General features: G+C 37.1%; 1 protein-coding gene across 1 annotated transcript in view; it reads right to left on the minus strand.

Moving 5' to 3' along the window:
• The window catches only part of TENM3 (teneurin transmembrane protein 3), a 2501300-nt gene that overhangs the window by 1391998 nt on the left and 1089241 nt on the right, over positions 1 to 20061 (minus strand). Inside the window, exon 4 of the mRNA XM_032413691.1 lies at positions 18136 to 18323. The gene's annotated coding sequence lies outside the window, so the exon portion shown is untranslated. The remainder of the gene's footprint in view (positions 1 to 18135; positions 18324 to 20061) is intronic.

Here is a 20061-nt window from a genome sequence, read left to right on the forward strand (position 1 = left end):
ATAAAGTTTTCAGAGTATAACGAGTAAGCAAATTAGATTAATACAAACATAATTATAAGAAAAATAGCATGAAGCCTAGAGTGAAAGTTGATAAACAAAATGGATACTTTAGACTCTCTGCATATGTCACACAAATGAGTTTTCTGGAAGCCAGCACAAAGAAGGGAACAAAATCAGCTTGCGAGACCAATTTGTCTTCTCAAGAGAAAGATAATTACTTGGGAAACTAAGTATTGAATGACTAAGAGGTTTCTTTCAAACATGTTGAGTTTGAAGCTCAGAAGTAATTTAGACAGAATATTAGTTTAAAAAAATAGAGAATTTCTGTTTCAATTTAATAGTTTAACATGCTGACAACTTATAATTGCCATGAGGATTGGATAAATGGAAGCCAGAATTCCTGTGTTATGACAGAGAGAAGAGACTGGAAAAGGAATGTTTTTGAGTGCTGTACTTATTTTTAAATTTGGCTTTACCAATTTACAGTTGAAGCAGATGATTTTTGACACTTAAAAAAACCCTAAGTTTCTATCTGATTATGTTTAACTCCAGAAAATTGCCTAATGAATTATTTAGAATATAAATAAATAAAATTTAAAAAGAATCATAACTTCAGGTTTTCCTTTTATTTTATGATTCCTAAAACTTCCAAGGGTTATGAAAATGTAAAATGTGGATTTAATCAATTTTTTGGAAAGGATCATGTGCAGGAGGTCATTTTAGTAGGTATATTAATCATTTTAAAGCTCACAGTTTTATGAACCTCAACATAGCGTATTACACTAAAAGGATTAAATATGTCGTGAAAAAAGGAAACTGCTTTATTGACAAATTGTAGCCTGATGGAAGAATTGACAATGTGAAAAGTAAATTATTTTAACTTTTTGTGATAAATCATTACACAGGTCATATTCTCATCTATGAAATCCAATAGTTGTTAAAAATCTTAATTACTTAAAAATCATTTGAGGTAGGGCACCTGGGTAGCTCAGCCCGTCAAGTGTCTTACTCTTGATTTTGGCTCAAATCATAATCTCAGGGTCATGGGATCCAACACTGGTCGGGCTTCATGCTCAGCAGGGAGTCACTGGAGATTCTCTCCCTCTCCCTCTGCCCCTCCCTCTATGCTCTCTCCCTCTAAAAATAAATAAATAAATCTTTTAAAAATATATTTGAGATAGAAGGAGGGATCGGGCGAGAAAGTTAACTGTTCCATATTGTGGACATGCTGTGTGCTGGGCAGGTTGTGGGGAAATGCACAGTTGTCGAGGCTACAAATGGGAAGTCGAAGTCACAAGGTTTCCAACATGTTTGGATTAGGGAACCCAAACTCCAACAGCTTCTGTGCTTTGCTTCAGGTTACACCGTTAAAAACACTAAGTAAGTACTTGGATTGCAGCTCCTGATCCCAAACCAGTGTTCCTGACTCTATTATGTTAGAAAAACAAAACAAAACAAAACATCAAAATGACCATTCTCTTTATTTTCATCCCAAAATAACAAGATTGAGGATTTCTACAGAAGAAGAAAAAAAACTTACGGATGCATAATGTTAAAATATCACCTTATCATAAAATGGAAATATGACAAATCAAAATAAAAGCAAAGAAAGATGTGAAACAGACTGTTTACTTGACAAAAATTTACTGAGCGCCAGCCACTTTTTTCAGGCCAAAAGAGGATGGGGGGTCCAAAGACACGACAATATCCCCACACACAATCTTGAGTTGAAAGGCAAAATTGCCTTTGGTATAAAAAAAATCAAGGCAATATGTTCTTTTCTGCCACAATTATCTAAGCCTAACTTCTGCATGGGAAATGCAGACATAATCTTTCACAAACTTATGTATTTAATTTTTTGTGAGATGTTCCTAACCTGAGAGGTGAGAGTTATATAGAGGTTAAGACCATGGATTTTGGAGTCAGCTGGGTCTGCATTCCCATCTCCCTTTTACCCTTGCCTGTTGCCTTACTCACACTTGGAGATGTTCCCCATTGACGCCGAGGGAAGACAAGTGTCTGTCCCTGAGTGTAGTTACATCTCTTCAGTGAGATTGTGTGGTGCAATGGTTAGCAGAGGGCCCAACACACAGTGATCATTTTCTTGTAAGCTACTGATAAGCTGTACGCTCAACAGCAGTTTGTGAAGGCCAGCTGGAAAAGTTGCAACCAGATCTCCTTTGCCACTAGAATAAAATCTGGAGTCTGGGCTGCAAATCAGACTCCTTACATTTCTAGTCTTTCTTCTCCCATATCCATATTTCTCCTTGTATCATTGCCCATCCTTTCACATTTTTCTATAGAATTATATATGTGATATAATACTTAATAATAGTGAGTAATATATGATATATTTATATATAATTTCTATTAAATCTTGGGTTGCTACTTATCTCCTAATCTACTTTGTCTTATCTTTCTGATCTGTTTAGAAGCTTTTAGAGGACAGGTGATGGAATCATCTTAATTTGCGGCAGGATATTATAGCTCTACTCGGTATCTCACATACTTGAGCAGTTAATTCTTTCTTTTTTGGACTAAGTATATGTTCAAGTTGATTTTATTATTATTATATTTTTAAGATTATAGCAGGCAAAGGCAGAGCAGATCAATGGTAACACTTAAATAGCAAAATCTTTAAAAAAAAAAAAAGAGAAATAACCGTCATTTCATTATTTTGGCATCACTTTGTTCCCACTTTTGTGCTCTCTACTGTTCCTCCATCCCTCTTTCTCCCCCATTTCAAGGACCAGCACATCCAGACTCCATTTTAATTATGCTTGTGAGGTATTTTTAGCCTTTGAGAAATTGTTGCCTTATTTGGAATCCATAGTGGAGAAGAATCCTGGGAAAAACCAAGGTTCAGAAATTAAGTGATCAGTCACTCAGCTATCAAGGACTGGAATGGCAATTAAATTCCCTGATAACAGAATGATTTCACACTTCGTGCATTATTTTCTCTTTAAACTAACGATTCCCATTGAAGATTCCATCTGTATTTTCAAAATGACTGGGTGTCTTAGATTGATGGCATGCACTGTGTTTTCTCCGTTACTCAGTAAAAGGGTGAGTCAGGTGCAAGCTTGAGTGCCCAACCCAGGGCTTGTGTCACAGATTTCTGAGAGGCAGGTGTTCAAAGGCCAGATGTAAACAAGCTAGAATTCAATCAAACCCACAGAGGACAGTGACAGCCCTTGTAATGATGTTGAAATGGGAGTGGTAATGTCATGAAACTCTATTTTTCCATACATCATAGATGTCTTAGAACGGGATGAACTGATTTCACAATCCAGGGTCAAAATATGAAGAAATAAAAAGGAAACAAGCAAAAATACAAAAACAAAACAAAAAGAAACAAAAGCAGGGAAAAATATCTTCCTACCTTCATCTTTAACCTACTGGAATACATTTCCTTAATGAACTGCTTGCTCCTGCTATATTAAGTGCCAAGAAAAGCTTCTAAAATCCTAGTAGAATAAATGCCATTCAAAATTAGATGCACCTCATTTTCAGTTTATGTACAGAAACTGATTGCCTGCTAGCTTTCAGTTGTAAATGATCCTTTCACCAGTCTCTAGACTATATTGAGAAATATGTTAACTTGAGTAAAAACAATATTGATTATATTTAATTCCAAAATAAATATATTTGATTGGACTAACAAACCTAGATTATTTAATGTTTTCTGCACGGCAGCAAGAAAATCTCTTTTTAACTTCTAAAAATAATGTAACCATGTTATATACCATTTGGAAAAGGAAAAAAAAATGTCCATAATTGCATCACCCTAAAGTGGCACAGTTATTAACATGTCTATGTCATTGTTTTTTTGTTAGTTCTAATCATAGTATATCTTTAAATATTTGATAGTTGACATAAATGTATATATATATTTTTTTAAGATTTATTTATTTGAGAGAGAAAGAGAGAATGCCCAGGTGCCCCAATGCATATAGTTTTAATTCTGCTTTTTCTCCTTTTATTTTTTTTTAATTTTCTTAAAGATTTATTTATTTGTTTGAGAGAGAGCACACACGGGGGGAGGGCAGAGAGGGATGGAGAGAGAGAATCTTCCAGCAGACTCCCTGAAGAGCAGGAAGCCCTACATGGGCTCGATCTCAGGACCCTGAGATCATGACATGAGCCGAAATCAAGAGTCGGACACTTAACCGACTGAGCCACCCAGGTGCCCCTGTTTTCTCTCCTTTTAATAAGAACGTGTTTCCTTGTTACTACGTAGTCTTCATTAGTATCAATGGCTGATTATTGATATAGAATATCCAATAAATATGTCAAGGTTTACCTAACAATTCTGCCACTGGATACCTGTTTCCAGATGTTCCATAAAGATACCAAGCAGCCATCCTTTTCAATGTTTATGATGGCCTTGCAATTATGGCAAAATATTAGAAAACAACATATTTATTATTTCTTCCTTAATAAGAACATTTTTACGCAAGTCCATTTTCTTTCTAAATTTGAAAAAGAAATTAGAATTCCACATATTCTTGTTATTGCGTGTCTGTTTTCCTTGTAGATATACACACAGAATCACACAGATAGGACACAGACTAGTGGAATAAATATCAACTCATACTTTCCAAAGACAGTCTTTTCACTATTATCGCTAATGTCCATTATCAGATTGGGACATCTGGCAACAATTAGCCAGATAACATCAAATTACCTTCCTTCCTTTAGAAGGTCTGACGCACAACCCTTGAATCCCTCCCTCTTGGAAACATTTTGTAGGTGACTTGCTATTTTGCCAGAATAAAGCAAAGCAGGCAAGACAACCCAAAGATTATGCAGCTGCCTAATCGGCCTCCTACAGCTCTCTCCACGAGGAAAAGCCTCGGCACTAATTCTCTCCCCTAAAGTGTGACCACCATAAGAACTTCCCGTGGTTCCTCCCTAGTGACAAACAGGGCATTTGAATCTCTGAGTGGATAAAGAGAATGAGCAAGAGATACAGAGTTGATGCACTGAACACCAACTGTTAGTGGTAAAGTGTACTTTTCAGATATAGGTACTTATAGAAGTTTTTCTCAATAAAAGATTATTCCTAACAGGATACAAAAAAATATATCTTAAAACAGTTTCCCTGTAAGTAATGACCTGGGGGAGAAAGATTACATAAATGTAGACTATATAAATGGAATAAATACATGGTTTAGCCCAGATCTGATGAGGTTTCAGGCTTCTTGGGGGGTGGTTTCTGAATCTGGGACAAGAAGATTGCGTCTAATCGAAATTCTATAACATATCCTACCTTGTGGAGTGCTATGCGCAAGGCCAGCTTAAGGCTACATCCTTTTTCTTGGGTGAGGGTTGTCAGGGAAGCAGCTCTATTCTCGGAAATTTTCTTTCCCCAGTCAGCCACTCGTGCCCTCCTTTCCTCTTTCGTAATCCCCAGGTCAAAACTAAACCGTGAATGGCTGATCACAGTTTAAAGTGTTACACCTCCCGGCGGGGAGAGAATTTGAATAGGCATCAAAGCTTTGAGCTAATGGGTGAAGCTCAGATAGGGAAATCCCAAGTACCAGGAGATGCTCTTTTTCAACAACAGTGGGTCCCAGAGGGTTGGGGAACACCAAGGCCTTCCCAGCATCCTGATGGCATGTCTGACCCCCAGCCTTCTACTCTGTTTAGAGGTAAAGCCAAAAGTTGTAAGTATATACTATATGGTGACAACATTTTTTTGGTGGAGAGGAGAGAGTCTCATGAATAATTTCAAATTCCCTAGGCTTGAGGCAGAATCTAGTCTATTCTCTTTGTCTTGTATTGGCTCAGATTCATGTATGGAATTGATATAAAGAACATTAGCTTATTAGCTTTATGAGTCAGACCTCCCTAGGAATGCTCCTTACTAGTCACATCTTAGGCAAGTCAGTTAACTTTTCCTGGCCTGAACTTTTTTTTTTTTTTTTTTTTTGGGGTAAAATATAAATAACAGCTTCTATCTCCCACATTTGGTATATGGGTTAGATACAATATACATAAATTCCCTTGCGTATCATCTGATATTTAACAGGCACTCAATAAATGGCATGTCTTCCCTTTTTGGGTTACATACTTCAAAGGAATTAATGGCTATTGGTCAGGAGACTCGAAAGGTAATGGCTATTAATATTATGAGCTGGTGTCCATATGTGTGTTTTAGCATCAAGATGCATTTAATGGTGATATTTTGGGAAACCAAACACAAAAACTGCTTTCAATGATTACTGAACCATTTTCTTTCTTAACTCTCATTCTTGTGTCCACCTGAATAATCTGACTTGTCTGTGTTCACATTAATGCTTATAACACTCCCAGGGTGTTTGGAAGAGATAATAGTTTACAGTAGCTAGAATTTATATGAAGGCTAGGATAAGGATTTGTCTGAGCAGATTTTATCTTAAATATTTAAAGACTAAGCAGTAACCATTAATTTTAGTGTGAATCAAGAGACTGCATTTTAGCATGCAACTTCAAAAAATTATCACTAAGTTCCATATGATTCTGAAGGGAAAACAAGACAGTAAATATCATGATTTTTTCAACCTCAATAAACTAGTGCAAAAGGATTGTAGATGTGGCACTTTTTAATGGTGTTCTGCATTCTTGTTTTTTTTCCCCGAACTCTTCTGTTTCCCGAAATAGATATCAAACATTCATACAAACTTTTTTTACAGTGAATGGTAGTATAATCGAATATTACTAGAACAGAAATTCTCAGTCCTGAGGGTATATCACAATCGTCTGGTCAGGGAGCTATTAAAAATATAGATTCCTGATCACCATTCCAGACTACTTATTGTAATCTTCAAGGTGTATCACCATTAAAAAACAAACAAACAACAACAACCAAAGAACCCAGCCAGCTCTGAACATATTGTAGGACATGGAATTGCAATGCAAGTACTAACACAACTGGGCAGCCCCAATAGTTCTTGTGAAGACGGACAGTCATGAGGGACAGGGGAGAATGGGAAGGGGGTTGACACTTGCTGAGTACGTACTATTAAGTCACATGTAATGCTATTTTTTTTCCCCCATTTAAACAACATTGCTGTAAATTAGTACCATTATGTCTATTTTGCAGTTGAAAAAACTTAGCTTCGGGAGGTTAGTGACTTTGCCTAGCTGTGCGGTCTATACACAGTCCATCAGTGATGGTGTCAGTATATGAACGCAGGCGTATCTCAAAGTTGCTACTCTCTCCACTGGACCTCACTGCCAAATATAAATGACATGAATTCAGCAGATTAGACCTGGCTGGAAACTCATTTTCAACCTCTCCTCTGTTGTGCCAACTGCCTTTCTCCTTGTGCAAAATGTATCATCCACAAAACAATGATTCCTTTCCAACACGAGAAATTCTTATTGGTGGAAGGTATTGGACAAGTGGCAGACAGTCATATAAGGAACGAAGAGAAAAGGGTCCTGGCTTCAAGTAGCCAATAGTCTGGTTGTGATTATGACAAATACAAGGGAAAAAATTAATGAGGGAAGTAAATGAAAAGTACTAAGCCTGTGGCAAAGGAAAGAGCACAGCTCAAAAAATTGATAACTAATTGTAAGATCTGCTGTTATTAAGGACACATATTCTTAGAGATCCCATTAAGAAAGAAAACAACATGCGATGTCCGTTTATTACCTTGTTAGTCCTCCAAATGCAAAAATGGGTCCTACCTACTAGCCTCTTATTGCTCTAAAATTTCTTTCATCCATGCCCGGGACCTGGCTGAGCTCCTCCCATGGGCCGCTTGGCCTGGTGTGTGATACCAATCTTTTTGCAAACATCCCGGTAATAAAACAACCTGGCTTCATCCATATGTGGGTATTTTCCTTTCTTAGGTCCTATAAAGCACTTGAGTGTTACTTTTAAATACTTGCTTCACTAATATCAAATTCATGGCCCTCTGCTCTCTTTCTGTACCCTTTGCATACCAAATAACTTGCGTTTCACTGGTGAAGCATAGTGTAGTCTTTTAAAAGCATTTTAAAAGGCAATTAACCTTAACGTGTTTAGTGTTAACTAGGTACATAACTCAATTGAAGAAATGAAAGAAAGAACCATTATGACCAATCTAGCACATGCCCAGGCAGAGAACATGACCTTGTGACTTCTGCCTAATCAATTGTAAGGTGCGTCTGGATTCCAGAGACATTAAAAGGTGAAAAATCATACACCTAAAATCAATTTAAAATGGTAATTAAAGCATAATAAGGACTTTTAGATGGGATGTTAAGGTGAAGCACAGTAGAGGGGTTAATTCCGAGTTCATCAGGGATGGTTAGGCTAAATGGGTGCAGAGGAGAAGCGAGAATGCCAGGGGTGAAATGCTGGAGCCGAGGTGCAGTGGAGATATGGCCGGCGATCCCCAGACATGAGCAAGCGTGGCTTCTGACACATTCCTATATATTAGCATCCAGATGTTTTTTTTTTTCTGCAGAAGATCTGATGCTTTCTACCGCCTACATGATAATGTGCAAAATCCTTGGAAGAGAATCCAAGACCTTCCATGAATTGGCCTCACACTCCCATTTCCATTTTCCCTCCCTCTCAGCCCGGGGCTTCACGCTTCCCTCTCAGTTCCCTCCCTCCACACGGTGCCCCGAATGCCCCTTTATCTAAATAGGGGTCCCTTTATTTGAATACCTTGACCTCTTTCAATGCACAATTATAGCGGGAACGGACATTTCATGACCAGTAATCCCTTCCCTAGGACAACCGGACAAAAAAATGCCTGGTGGTTTTACGCTTGCCAGAGACATTTGTGGGTACAGGTGCCATTTAGCTGTTTGTGACTGCCTGCTAGATTCGTGGTCCACCTTAAGAAGAGCCACCCTATTACTGATTGCTTCATGCAAAAAGAGGGAGCAGAGCCATTAAAGGAGACCAGCCTGACACAGGTGTTGAATTACTTCTCTCAGTATGTTCTATTCCGTGCTTTTCCACTACCGAGAAAGAAAACGAGGTGGTTAGCTTGAGTGTGCACTGTGCATGTTTATGTGGTATTATTCATGAGGTCGGACACAATCTCAGCCAAGTCATGGTTTGTCTCACTTTAGTGAAGCATTTCTTTGAAAAATTTCAGGTCCCGTAATTGCAATTTAAAGATACATAATAAATTGCTATTAGGCTCCGGTTAGGAGGTTTGCTGAGGTGTGAACTGACCATTTTGTTCCTTTCTCTTTTATCAATAGTTGCTTCAAACCCCTCAGTCTTCAGAACACAAAAGGATGCACTGAAATATCAAAGGCTGTAGGTTTATTACTATATATTATGAATAATTTAATGCAGTAACAAAATAACACACTGATAAAAGCCAACAAGTAATATTCTATTCATAGCTGACTGGATAATCAAAGCCATTGTAGGTGCTTTTTCTAATACTAATTTAAAATTTGCATTATAGCTTTTTGCCTTCCCAAATGATAGCCTCCTATTTGATGAGGTATACTGTACACCCTTTAGAGTCCTTTACAATTGGGTTCAAAAGTACACTTTCGCTATACGCAACAGAAGAAAAATAATTCACAGATAAAGAATAATTTTGCCTTAACTCTTTTACCTTTTCCTTACTCTACCGGTCTAGTATTTGGAATTCTACTGTCTATAGGTTTCCTGCAAAGTTCCACAATGATCGTATTGAACTTAGAAAAAAACTACATAACATCATGGTGTCATAAAAGAGTTATAATTGGGTCATTGAGAATTGGCAATCTTCAATGGCACCGTGTATTTATTATAAAACTGGTTGGCCACATTTTGTAGACTGCAATCCCCTTGATCACAGCTGCCATTGGTTTATGGGTTACAATGCAAATATTTTATCCATCTCCATGAAGTCTACTAGAAGAATTAGATGCCTTTCCCAGTTGCTCTTAGATGTTTTTTCTTTGTCTTTATAACCAAAGAAACACACTATTTATGACCTGTGGCAACAGGACATAATCTCACTGGAAAAAAACTAGACCAAGCACCCGTGTGATCTTTGAATGGGTTCTTTGAATCACTGGATTGTTTTTCGTTTTGTTTTCAAATCCTTGCTGTCCATGGTAGAGAAAGGAGTTAAAGCTCAAGGTTACTTTCTGTTTTTAGGAGTGATTTAGATCCTTAGGAAGACATGATATATATATATATATATATTTTTTTTTTTTTCTTAAGGACTTAGATAGCATTTAGCACATTAACTAATCGTAAGGGACTGATTCAGGCATTCAAAAAAAAAAAAAGAAAAAGATATCCCATATTCTTTTCTCCGACAGAGCATGTGCTTGATCAAGAAACAGAATCACTGAGCTCTAATCAGCAACTGCACAAAACAAGTGTCAGAAAGACTAACAGACATTTTTTGAGACAAATCTCTTGGGTCTGCTTTGCAGGTAGAGGATGAATAGGGATTACAGAGACAGTGGTTCTCCTAAGAAAAAGGACATGGGTGCAAACTGTTCCTACCCTATGTCTGCAGTTTATGCAAGCCTCCCTTCTGGCTAAGAAATTACTAGTACTTTTTAGTAGAGCCCAGGCCTTTTATCTGTTAGCCATACATTCTTAGCTGGAGATTAAATCTGTATGTCAGTCAGTGGCGGCATCATAGAACTATGTCATCTTTTAAGTAATCAAAGCAGAGAATCTCTGAAATCAGGTGGTAAAATATACAGGTAATGAGATTGATTTCACTCTGTTTCTCTCAGAGCAGCTGAATCATAAGACTGCACAAAAAGAAAAGCTAAGCCATTTCCGAAATGGCTTGGGTTGTGAGGTATGAATTTTCATTTAAATTTAGACATTAGCTCAAAAATATTTGATGATGGTTAATAGAAAATAGATTTGCCTATAGAAGAATGTATTTGGGTGCTATTCAATATGCTATTCGCCAGACCAGCAACAAAGTAATTACAATTGCTTTTTTTCATTTTCATTTTTTCTTAAGGAAAGCTTCGAGTTAAATTTTATACTTAAACATAGATATTTAAACTCTTTGGATCAGTTTTCTATGATAATGAAATCTGTAGTGTATGTCTAAACCATCAAATACCGAGTCAACAGACAACAGGGGATAAAGGATTTTTACCTCTAACTTTCTGAAGCAAGAAATTACAAATAGTTTATGTACTCAATGAGTACTTGTTGAATATCTGCTTTATGCAGTTCCAAATTCTTCTTAGAGAATAAAATGAATATGAAGAAGAGCATTTCTTCATGTGTTCCTGATCAAGCACATGCTCTGTCAGAGAAAACAATATGGAATATCTTCTTTTTTTAATATTTTAATTTCTAATCGTCCTTACAATATTTCTTTCAAGGCAAGAGATTTATGATCTAATTAAGCTCTTCATGTTATTCTTTTTGTTGTTGTTGTTAAAAAAAATACATTGAAATAGCAAAATTTACACTAAATAAGTTACATCTAACTAAAAGTGTCATTTACTGTACTTGGGAATGAAAGAGAAGTGACATTAATTTAACACCTACTACATGTCAATCACTGTGCCGGGTATTTTTGCAAGGGTAGCCTCATTTTCAAAACATAGTTTCTTTCAAAATAATTTCAAATTTAGAGAACAATTGAAATAATAGTACAAGTACACTGAGAGACCTTATTCAGTTTTCCTATCCTTTCCCTACGACTCCCTTCTAGCAAAATGCTCTAAGCTAGGATCACAGACCGCACTCACTTATCATATCTGCTTCATCTCCTTCAATCTGGAATAGTTCCTCAGCTTTTCCTCAACTTTCATGGCTAACGTTTTTGAAGGTTACAGACCAGACATTTTGTAGAATGACCATCAGTATGGATTTGTCTAATGTTTTTTCATGGTTAGACTCAAGTTATCCATTTGGGGCTGGAATGACACAGAGGTCAGTCTGTGTACTTGGCACTGCATCCCAGGGGTGGTGCTTCATGCCACCGTTACTGACAATCTCAGTTTTTAAAAGAATTTTTATTTATTTATGTATTTATGTGTGTTTGTATCTACGTATGTGTTTATGAGAGAGAGCGAGAGCAGGGGGAGGGGAAGAGGGAGAGAGAGAGAGGTCATCTCAAGCACACTCTGCTGAGCACCAGCCGGATGTCGGGCTCCATCTCACAACCCTGAGATCATGACCTGAGTGGAAATCAAGAGTCGGGGAGACTCAACTGACTGAGCCACCCAGGCGCCCCATCACAATATCATTTTAAATAAACTCCATTTATTTTCTCATTACAACAGAAATGTATATTCCATACTAAAACTCAAATATTGCAAATATTACTAATGTGCAAAAGGAAAGGTGATTATGGATTTCCTGTCCCATAACTACTCTTACGGACTGGCATAAAATCACCCTATTTTCTGCTTGCATATCTTAATGTGCAGTGATCTTGCTTGTTTCAAGTTATTTTTTTTAGTTCCCACAAACAACCATATGAGGACTTTTTTTTTTAAACTGCCATTTGTTAAAAAGGACATCTGCTCAAGGTCACTCATACAGGGAACTAGGATGTGAAAAGAGGTTTTCTGACACCAAATCTCATGTTTTATTATTTATTGAGTTATAAAGTATGTTGGTGTGTAAAGGCTTTATATATAAATGTCAGATATTAAACCAAACAATTTTAATATCTGTTAACATAACAGTTTTTTAATGATCAAAATTGTATAGGGATTGTTAACTATGGAAATAACATTGTGAGGGATTTTGGTGAGGAAACCAATTTCTCATCATCCTTACAGTATTGATCACCGTCCTTTCTAAACATACGACTGTCCGCTGATCCCTCTGGATGGCTTTCTAGTCATATTTTCACTTTCACTTTACTTCTATTATTTTATGACAAATATTTAAAATCTTACAACGAGCATATGCTATTGAAACTAATCTTGGAGAACATATTTAAAAATTAAACTACAAAAACACCAAAAATAAACAAAAAACCTAGATCCTATTGCTAGTCTGCCACTGAGGAGCTATGAAGGAGTTTTCTTAATTACTTGGTGCCTCAGATTTCTTTCCTATAAAATCAAGAGACTATTTCTCCTTGCTTTTCTACATATTGTAAAAAGAATTAGTACAATGGCGAAATCAATATATAAACAGATGGGAAGCATTTGGTTTTTTCTCCTTGTCCTTTTCTTATTTTTCTTTTTTTTCTTTTTCTTCCTCAACGTCGACCCCACTGTCCTATGACAAATTGTGCCATGCTACTTAGGGTATAGGGACCATTATTTGCCACAATGGGAATACAGTCCAGTTTCTTCTCTGATAGTTCAATGTATGCACATCAACCACTGGATCCTTTAAATGAGCTTTTTACGGCTTGTCTTTCTCTTTCTCATAAAATAATCGTTAAGTCCTTTGAGGACCTAGATCTTAGATAAAGCAAGACATGGAATAGGAGAGGGGTTGCTGGGTGGTCTAGAGAAGAAAGGAGCTTTGATTCCAGCCAAAAGTGTTTTTCAGTAGGGACATGCAGGCTTAATCTTTCTCAGCAGGCAACTATGCTTAGTGAAACTCACACATAGTAATCTCCTCTTCTTCTTTCTCACCTTCCAACCATTTCCATCACCCTCCTCCCTCTCCACTTGCTCCTACCAGGCTCTTTCTCCTACAATGAATTTCAGGTTTCTAGGAAGGTTCATTACCTGCCCCCTCCCCCCACCCCACCCAATACCTGTACTTCCTTTAGCAGGAGACAGAAATTAATTATAAAATGTCTTTGGGCAACACAAAGTTGCATGAAGTTCATACTTGGGCTTATTGAGAGATGTTGGTTATTCTCTAGAGAGTGGATTCTTAGAAAAGGAGGACGGCGAGATCTAAAAGCTTTGTGTGCTTGAAAGGCACAGACGGGCTTGAGCCACACAGGACACCCCTGAAACCATATACAACAGGACATTCTTGTAGGGAGGGGCCTTGATCATGATGTGTCCATCAGTGTGTTACTCTCTAGACCAGCAGTGAAAGCATAGAGCACTCCCTCCCTTGCTCTCTCTCTCTTTCCCTCTATCTCTCCATTCATTTATTGGATCATTTATTCATCCATTTACCATACAGCAAGTGATATAATGTGAGGTACTGTGGCAAGAGTTGGGAACAGGAATGCAGCGATAAGTAAGACTCAGTCCCTGCTGCCCAAATACTTATATTTTGGTTAGGGGAATAGATTATATAGTAAAAATCATTTTTAAATGTTTTTGACTTATTCACCTACATGTCGCCAGCCCTGTGTCATAAAATATATACTTATTCTGAAAATGGAGTACCTCAATATTTGTGATCCTAGATCTTGAGCAAGAACAATCTTAAATGTGTCTGTGGACTACTGGGAGTAAGTTTCACTCAGAGTATATAACTTACTAACACTTGGTGACTTCTTATACCCTCAAATCAACAAACAAAACTCAAAATTATAACTTGCAAAGAAAGAGTAGAGAGATTATCAATTTGTAAATAAATTTCAATTTATCTCAGTGAAATTCAATTATATAACTGTACCTTTAAAAAAAGTTACAAAATATACCTACCCTTTGAGATACACCACTGCATAACATTCGCCATTCTTATTACATCAAAAAAGGGGGAACGATGTCTTATTATTACCTAACTACAGTATAATCTAAAGGAAACCCTCTCTCAAGTGCTCTCTAAAATAAATAAATAAATAAATAAATAAATAAATAAATAAATAAATAAAATCTTTTAAAAAAGGGGGCGGTGCCTGGGTGTCTCAGTGGGTTGAGAGCCCAACTCTTGGTTTTGGCTCAGGTCATGATCTGAGGGTTGTGGGTTCTAACCCTGCATCGGGCTCCATGCTCAATGCAGAGTCTGCTTAAGATTCTCTCTCTCCTTCTTCCTCTGCTCCTCCCTCAGCTCACGTTCTCTCTCACTCTCTCTAAAATAAATTAATTAAATCTTTAAAAAAACAAACCAAAAACTTTGTTTTGTGTATTACTCTGAGGATTACATTAAAACTCATTCCTCTTACTTAGTTCATTAAAGAATAATAGATACTAGTGTTTAAAATATACATTTCTTCTTGTTGCATTTTCTATTCTTTGTATTAGAAGAAAAATATTAAACCAATTCTCAGTTCAAATCAATAAATGTTTATTATCAATTTTTACCAGGCTCAAGTCCATGTACTGCTTTTGAGTCTGCTCATTTCAGAGTCTTGGTATAATGACAGTTAAGCCAGTGGAATCTGGTGTCTGAAGGTCTAGATTTAAGCCCCAGTTCTTCCTCTCTCTAAGTCCATATATTTGAGCAAATCTTGCCTGTCCTATTAACACTACTGTGAAGATTAAATGATTGGTACATGTACATGGATTCATTGACCCCAGAACTGAGTAAATGATAAATACATGTTAAGTAGTATTGGAGGTAGGGCTTTTTTTAGCCTGCATTTTTTAACATCCATTGAGAATCTCAGATCATTAGAGCATCATTTCTTAGTAAGTGAATCCATTTAAGATTTAGGTCAACAATTTTTATAAATAAAAAATATGGCCTATGGGGCCTACACACACACACACACACACACACACACACATAATTTTTAAGGGAGCAATGAACTGAGGGAAGGGCACTACTCAGTTAGGATCCATCCTGTTCAAACCATGGCCTTATTAACTAGCTATGAGATTGTAATAGAACATGTATTCTGGTCTTGGACTTGATTTCAAGTATCTGCTTCAAATCTGGGGTAACACAGACAGTGTTTTTAGCTGCTGTGAAGTAAAGAAGCCTTTCATTATAGCACCCGTGTATGCCCTGCCTGAGAATGGAACTATCATAGTAGATCTGGACAGAACTATGACGCTGTGTCTACCCGTATCCGAATTTTCTATTTTCTCATCCTGGGGGTTACTTGAAGGTTCCCTGAGATATGTCCTGCCTGCATTTTACAAATACCTTTGTCCAACAGGCATCTCACTAGCCTGAGCTCACTGACAGAAGATGGATTCTAATGTGTGCAGGGGCACTTGAAGGGCCCTGAGAGGTGACAAATGAAAATTGGCTGTTCTGGGAAATTTCCAGGAAATCTGCCAATCTTCATCATGAGCTTTTTAGGCATCCAGAAAAGGTCATAAATTAGAGGTTTATTGCTAGATCTAGCCTGCTGATGTTTTCTGTTGGGCCCGCATTGTGTTTCAAAATATTTATAATTAGTTGTTCACATTTCAAAATTAAGACACTTCATATGAAATGTTGGGTCCCTGGCTTCTCTTAAAAAAACAGAAGTGACCCAACTGGTCACATGTCCCCATGGCTGGGGAGCTGAGCAGAGGCTCTGTTGTAAATGGTGAAGAACATGGACCCTGGGTTTGCTTCGTGGTCCTACTCCTTAGCTGTGTTCCTTAGGCAAGTTAATAACCTTCTCCATGCCTCAGTTTCTTTGACCTTAAAATGGAGATAACAATTGTACCTTCTCATCCAGGTTGTTGTGGAGACTGAATAAATTAATATCTGCAAACTACATAGAAAAGAGCTTGTTCTTGAACCCATCTGCCCCATTTCCTCAACTATTTTGTAATTTGTAGATCTCTGAATTTTTAACTCTTTCAGTCATCACGATTTTTTTCCTAAAATAAAGTGGTGGATATAGACTAACCAGACTCCATTGACCATAGTAAATAAACAGTTCAAAAGCCAAAAAACAGGGGTGCCTGGCTGACTTAGTCAGTAGAGATGGAACACATGACTCTTGACCTCGGGTGGTGAGTTCAAGTCCTATGTTGTGTGTAGAGATTACTTAAGGAACTAAAAAAAAAAAGTCAAAGCTCAAAAGTTAAAAAAAAAATTATGAGGAAAAAGGTGACATCTTACAAATTATTAAAATATCTAAATTACCATTTGGAGAACCAGATTAAGATTTTATAATTAAGTTATCTGCCAAAGACAGCCATATTAAAGAATTTGAGACTCACGTTTCCCATACATAAAAATAACCCAGGAGTGACAAGGCAAACTTTTGTGTACCATTTTGCTGTTTTTAGATTTAGTTGTGGAACTCTGGGAGCTAGAATGTAGATATTTGTCTTCTTTTAAAAAAAAAAAATTAGATTTGAAAGTAATAATGTTTCACGTTGAAAAGGACATAAAATTGATTTTCTGATATAAGAGTTCAATTGCTCGAATTAAAAAGCCATTAAAAGTGATTATGATAAGTAACCATAATACATTTTCCAGCATTGTGGTTTCCTAGGTTCTTTCTCACCAAAAACAGTGGGTCAGATGCAGCACTGGAAGAAGGGACAAAAATCTTGATGTCTAGTTTTGGCATCGCCCCTAACTATCTGAGCACACCTCTTCACCTTTCCAGAACCTTGCTGATTCGTCTATAAAACAGAGAATTCCTGTGTGATGTCATACAGGGGAGGTATGCACATCAATCAGGTGAATTCAGGGAAAACTGCTAATACATTTTAATAAACTGCATAAGGCCGGTGGTTGTTTCAGCATTTTATACCCAAAATTACTAAGATAAAATAATTGAAATAATCATCTAAGGGCTTTTAATTTTTTTTCAGTTTTTAATGATTCTTCAAGTTTACTGACATCCCCTTAACTATCCATCGTATCAGGTTAAGCATATGGCATCTTATAAAAACCAATGTGCCAAACAAAGGAGAAAGGAATCTCAGAAGTCTCTCTTCTTGGTAGCCAAAACTATTTTGAACCTGCTAATACCCAAAGTAGAAATTGATGCTGGGCTTGAATGTATTCCCCGAACTACTGCTGTCAGTAATAAGCTGTGCTTTCTAGTGGTGAGATGCTGAAAAAAAAAATATCACCCCATTCATTATTCTGGACAGAGGAGAAATCTCTCCTGGGAAGTCTGTAAAAATCTACTGCAAAGAATAAAGCTATAATATAGTGTCAGCAACAATTTGCCTTGGCAGGAGACAGACAATATGATCTAATAGTCCCTTTTATTCCTAATTTCTATGATTCTTTTTCTTCAAGCCTTATATAGTTCTCCTAACCCAATTCTGTTACGTACTGAGCCAGAGTCTCCCAGTGTCTGGGCTGTTCTCTGGGGTTATCAGGCACTTCTAGAAACCACATTAATACTTTGCTTAATGGCTTCTCTTCTATGACTTACATGTTCTGAACTAAACCTCTGTTTACATGAAACATATGATCATTCTTACGAGTTGATGCAGTGTTTCTCTACAGGGTCGAAATCATCAAAGATCTGGAATGGTGGCTTAACGGCTGTCATTATTTTTAGCTTGTCAAGGTCACTGTCTCTGGAACTCACACTCTCCTCTTGTCTGAGCCCTGCTACCGGTATATCTCTCTCCTCTACAGATCATGCTTCATACGGATCCCTCTGTACCTGTAAGACAAAGGCTATATTAATTCGGTTGGTAAGTCCCGCCATAATTCCTATATGTTTCAGAATAAATTGTTTAATGGGCACCTGTTCACATCAGGCACTGTTCTCGGGGCTGAGAACACAAGAGACATGTGTTTCTGCCTCCTGCTGGTCACCTCTAACAAGGAAGCAAACAATGAACATGATAAATAAGGGAAATGCAGAATATCTAGGTAATGGGGAACGCTAACAGGAAAAACAAGAAAATGAGGATAGGAAATGTTGAATGGAGGAGAGTTCACTTGAGCTAGGGTGACCAGGGAAGGCTGCTTATAAATGCTGTATTTATCCCAGAGTACTATTTTTACCTTTACTGGTGTGTTCCCCGCTGAGAGGCACTGTCTTAGGCACTTTTACATCTTGAATGCCAGATAATATTAATAAATACTGGGTAATTACGTGGTACAGTATGATCCATACATCTTCTGTTTTTAAAACTTATTCACATATATCTTAATTCACTTTCTAAGTATAGGGAAAATAAAATCAGAGGATTATTCTTGGATGTTTGATTTCTAGGAAAGCCACAAAATACAAGTTCTATGAGGGCAGGGTTATTGCCTTTTTTGTTCACAATAGAATCCCAAGTGCATAGAACTACGTCTCAGTAAGGGCTCAATATTTTTTTTTAAATGAATGAATGAAACATTTGGGCATATGCAGATGCAGATGTGCGGTCAAAAGAAGAGGAATTAGAGTAACTATCCCCTTCGTAGTTACGTTACGTACTATGCTACTTCAAAGAATCTGAAAGCATGCGAGAATACATATTGTTTTGTCCTTCTGCATCAGATAAGACATGAAATTCTTTCCTTCTGAGGGGAGAACGGATCAACAAACACAATTCTAAAAATCCAGCATGTATGGAATACATGTCTCATTGCAGATATGCTAGAAAATGATTGACTTCCCAGCTTAAATTAAAAAACAAAAACAAACAAAAAAACCCACAGGCTCTTGTTGACAATTAAAACAGCATTCCTCTACCTAATTACTTGGAACACAAAAATCCCAGAGGAAGGGAGAAGGGTCAGAACATAATACTTTTAGTGGTCATTATTACTCTTTTAAAAATTAATATCAATGAATTTCAGATGGTTTTCTCTGGAGGAAATTTGCCATGGGATGATAATAGGAGGCAATGAGAAGGAAGAAAGGAGTCTGACAATAGTAGGTGGGGGAGGGAGGGTTCTTGTCTATTTCATACTTTTGCCTAGTTCAGAATCTATTCAAATTGCCTACTGGCAAAAAGATATTCCACAATGGAAACATCCACTGGTGTCTTATGCAGAACTTTATGAACTGTGACTACTTAAAAAACAAAATAGCAAAGGAAGTCTGGAAAAATAATGGTAAGTCCCTCGGTAAGAAAGAATTCCAAGTCAGAAGACCTGGGTTCAAGACTCCTCTTTACCTCTACTAGTTATCTATTTCTGGACCCACCAAAGCCTCTCTGAAAAGGAATTCTGCCATTTACTCAGTGGGGATAATAACACGGCTATCAGGCATACGTGATAGGATTTTGTGAAATAAAATGGGAAAGTGAGAGGTTAATGAAAGGAAAGGGGAAAAATATTTACATGATTAGCTATGGGCCAAATATACAATGGACATCTGTCTCTCATGTGCTGATTATGCAAGAAGTAAAACTGAAGAGCATAAATTATATTTCTCTTTGCTGCCCATATACAATTTCCAT

The sequence above is a fragment of the Phoca vitulina genome, unplaced genomic scaffold (assembly GCF_004348235.1).
Source record: "Phoca vitulina isolate PV1807 unplaced genomic scaffold, GSC_HSeal_1.0 scaffold15, whole genome shotgun sequence".
Taxonomy (NCBI): domain Eukaryota; kingdom Metazoa; phylum Chordata; class Mammalia; order Carnivora; family Phocidae; genus Phoca; species Phoca vitulina.